We start from the raw sequence: 4663 nt of genomic DNA on the forward strand, positions 1-4663 counted from the left end.
TCCACTACTCGGCCATTTTGTAATCTTGGGCAAGTTACTTAATTTCTCTGTGGCTGAGTTTCCTCATCTGTTAAATGGGATCAACAGGTGACCCACTCTGTGACGCTGCTGTGAAGGTTAAGTGAAATAGTGCATGCAAAGATCTTAGAACAGGTCCAGCATGTAGTGAGCCTTCCAGAAGGGTTTGCTGCGATTTTGTTGATGTTAGATGGTGGTAAGTGTTCTAGAGGGAAATGAAAGGAAAGAATGGAGGAGTTGGGGATAGTTTAAGTTTCAGATAGAGCCATCAGGGAAGGTATTATTGAGATGGGCTCATTGGAGCCTGGACTGAGGAGGTCAGAAATTTGAGGATGCTTGGAGGAAGAGTCCACCAGGTAGAAGCAGCTGCTAGGACAAATACCCTTGCTCAGGGGAGGAGAGGAATATTAGGCAAAACAGCAAGAAGCTGATGTGGCTGGGGTGGGAGACAGGAGGGTGTGAAGGTGAGGGGATTGGTGGAGATGAGTCATGTCGGACCTTGGGTGTCACTGTGAAGGTAGATATCTAGAAAGATCTCCTAACCTCAATAAGTTGATTGCTATCTTGGCAAAGGTGACAGCTTAGAGTCTATGGCTGACAATATTCCTGGGGTTTTCTATTTGAAGTCTGGGGGTTGTCATTCAAAATTTCTCCTCTATGGTCTTGATATTTGATCTACAATTCTGTGATGGACCGGATATGTCCTTGAGTTTCCTACTGAGTCTATTCTTTTTCTATGAACAATCATTTAACCTTAATAAGGAGAAAAGATAAAAGAAAAAAATTACCTATGATTCTATCACCTTGGTAATAAAACTGTCTTGATTTTACCACATTTCAGACTGAAAGCTTTTAAATAAAATGGGGACGATAATATCTGCTTGCAAGGTTGCTGATGATGGAATAAATGTTGTTGAACTATGATTGGGGGTGGAGTGGACACTGGCCACAACCCTTGAGAATCTCCGTATGCACAGGATGGAGGCTGGGCACTTCTAGAGGATGAGAGAACATCCGCTCTATGCTGCCACTGATCCAAATTCAGGGCCAGCGGTGGAGAAGCAAGATGGGGAAATGTTTGGACAAATCATGTGAGGTTGAAGTTTCATGACTTCGTAAACAATTGCCTACAGGAAGGTGGGAGAAGAATGCAAGGACAACTCCAAGGTTTTGGTTATGGGCTCCTGGGAAGTAGTGGATTTATAGCAGAAACAGGAAAATTAGGGAAAAAAAAAACCCTGAGTTGTAGGAGTTCCATTTTGGACATGCAGAGTTGAGGAAACTAAAACAGTGTTTCTTAACTCTGGGAAACATTAGAATTTCCTAAACTGTTAAAAAATGCGGATGCCCAGGCCCCACTCTAACCTATTAAATCAGTAGTTCTGGGGTGCAGCCAGGGTGCTGGTATTTTGTAAAAGCTACAGTGAGTGCAATGTGCCACCAGGGCTGAGGACACTTGCACTGGAAAGTAAGTTCAGGCGCTGATGCCCTCAAGAAACTTAAGAGCTAGGGAGAAACATCTGGGAATTGGTTGCACAGAGGCCATTGGACAAGAAGTTTGAGAAAGCATAAATAAAAAAATAAGAGAGGCCTATTGCTGTCTCAGAGGAAATTGGGGCAAACAGCATAAACAGATCCACGCAAATCCTTCCACAATGGTGGGAAATCTGCCCAAAATCTATGCTATGGTCACAAAAAACATAAAGGCAGAAGTGCAGGACTGAAAGCTGGGAAATGTGGCTTTTACTCACAGCTGGTACTAGTGATGTGATCGTAACCATTCATTCCACAAACATTTATTGAGCACCTGTTACGTATAAGGCATTATCCCAATAATGAACAAAACTAGACAAAAATGCTCACCCTCCTTGAGCTTACATTTTAGTTAAAAGGATTGGACTAGATTGACTCTTATATTCCATCTAGAAATTTTCCAGTGTGCCCAGACATTGTGATAACAGGAATAAGAGTAACAGTGCAGATCTCTTTGCCTTCCAAGACCACTCTACCCTTCTCTGCACTCCAAAAGGTGATCTACATGGGCTGATCAATGGGTCTCTTGTCCTCTGGCTTCTGGGTTGCTTTGACCAACAGGAATGCAGGCGTTGCTAGGAGACTGAAGGGTGGGAGGCGAAGGAGGTGCAGGCATTTATTCCTTTAGCTCTCTCTCTGTCTACCAGGTTACCACAGGTCTGCTGTATCGTCCTACTGAAGTCACCGCTCCTGGCAGGTGACCCTCATCACTTCCTCTCAGGAATCTCATAACTGGTTCCTCCCCTTGCCCATTTTAGGTCTTAGAGTGATACAACATTGTCCCTTGTTGCTTTCTGTAAACTCTACCCACATCCTTGTGAACAGACCCTTTGCTAAGCTCTTCCAATGCACTGGTTTGAGTATGCCATTTGTTTCCTGCTGGGTCCCGAATGATTGGTTTTGATGACTGCCCCAAAACATGTGCTTAATTCTAAACATTTTTGAGTAATGCTAACATCATGGGAGTAAGTGAAAACTTGCTGAAATGCTTCAATGTGAGCTGATAAAGCAGCCTTTTCCCTTTGTGTTCCTTCGCCGGACACGGGATTAAAGGCATGCCTTACAGATCTCCACACCTGTAGGTTTTGGGGATCATGGAGGCTGACTGTGTATGGACTACTTTTGGTTCTTGGAAGATTCCAGCAGGGCTTAGGCACTGACCATACTTCCAAGCCTTTTCATACTGTGTGAAAGGTGTTTTTCTCAGCATCTCCAGCTCCAGGTAACACAGATCATGATAGATATGAATGGAGATAATGTCAAGGGAGGACAAGCACTGAGAAGGGTTATACCTTCCTAAAAGCATGGGAAATAGAGGCCAATCACCCTGAAGTAAGAGGGGAAGAGGCTGCTTGCAGAAAAGCACATGGCCGTGGTACAGGCCAGTGGATGATCAAAGTCATCCCCGCTTCAGGTTTCTTGTCTTCAGGGATTCAAGAGAGCAAAGAACAAACCCCAGCCCTACAGAGAGGCCATTTGAAACTGCCCATTGGAGACTTTGTATTAAAATCTTTGAGTTAATGTTGAAGAACCACCAACCCACGGTTCTCCTTACCATGACATCAGCCACACCTGACAAACATCCCAAATGTGTTGGAGTGTGCTGTGTATCAGCAATCAGCAGTGGCCAGCAATTGCACAAGTCAACTGCCCCTAACATCAACTGGGGAGAAAGCCAGGGAACAAACTGGAGGTGAGATTCCAGTTTTTTTTTTTTTTTTCTTTTTTCACTTTTCCCAAGAATGGAGCAGGAACAGTTCATGAAATGGAGGGACAGCCTATCTTCGTTTGTCCAGACTTTCCTGATTTTGGTGGTAAAAGTCCTGGTTTTTGGAAACTGGATAGTTGGTTGCTGAGAGATGTGATATCAATGGCTGTATATTGATTGCTCTTAAATATGTGTATTTGGATACCTGACTGGATGAGTTACACTCATTGTTAGTATATCTTCACAATGCAGTGGGGTGTTTTCTTTTCTTTTCTTCTCTTTTTTTGAGATGGAGTTTCACTCCTGTCGCCAGGCTGGAGTGAAGTGGCATGATCTCAGCTCACTGCAACCTCTGCCTCTTGGATTTAAGTGATTCTCCTGCTTCTGCCTCCCGAGTAGCTGGGTCTACAGGTGCATGCCACCATGCCCAGCTAATTTTTTGTACTTTTAGTGGAGATGGGATTTCACCATGTTGGCCAGGACGATCTCAATCTCTTGACCTCGTGATCTGCCTGCCTTGGCCTCTCAAAGTGCTGGGATTATAGGTGTGACCTTCCACGCCTGGCCTTGCCGTGGGTTGTTTGCTAGTGGCAAATTTGAAATTAGACCTTTTAATCCTAGATTTGAGGAACTTCATGACAAGAAAGCATATTTTGTCTTTCCATGAAGGATCTAACAGAATACTCTAAAAAGATTGATAAAACTCATAAATGGCTGATACAACTGTTAAACTACTAATTTGTAGACTTTTTTTCACCAGTTGATATTGTTTGGGGCTTATGTACAGGGTCTTTATAGGCATCAGTTAGAAAGTGTTGCTGATATTCTTTTTTGGCTCCTAAGAATCCTTTTCAATACCAAAGCAGAATTTATTTCATAATCAATTAATATTTTTCTCCCTTTTGCTCACTTAGAAAGTTACACTTTCAGTGGGATCTGGCTTGACTTACCCTGTGGGGAGAAAATAAACAAGAAACAAAATATCTTGGAACTTGATGATGCTGGTGTTGGTGAGGGACAAGAAGTCTTCAATGAGATGCAGACAGGAGTCCCTCCCTAAGTGCAGGAGAGAACCCTTGGTCCCTGTGCCCCAGCTATGGCCGCAAGATGGTGGCACTTGGTGGCTGGGCAGCACCACTGGAGACCCTGATATGACTCTTCTGGGGGTTGCCTGAACTACTCCCCAGCAACATCCCCTGAGCAACTTGTAATGCGAAGCCAAAGTTCAAAAACTCTGTCCTAGCAACATTAGACACTTGCAGATTTTCAAGTTTACCCTTTTGTTCTATGTCTCTGTGTCTTTTCCCACGTTCCTTCCACCTGTTCATTTAAACTCAGCTTCCCCTTCAAAGCTTTCCCTGACCCACTTGGCCAGGTGTCTGTCCTTTGCCATTACAGTACTAG

Source organism: Cebus imitator, unplaced genomic scaffold (assembly GCF_001604975.1).
Source record: "Cebus imitator isolate Cc_AM_T3 unplaced genomic scaffold, Cebus_imitator-1.0 Scaffold35, whole genome shotgun sequence".
NCBI lineage: Eukaryota > Metazoa > Chordata > Mammalia > Primates > Cebidae > Cebus > Cebus imitator.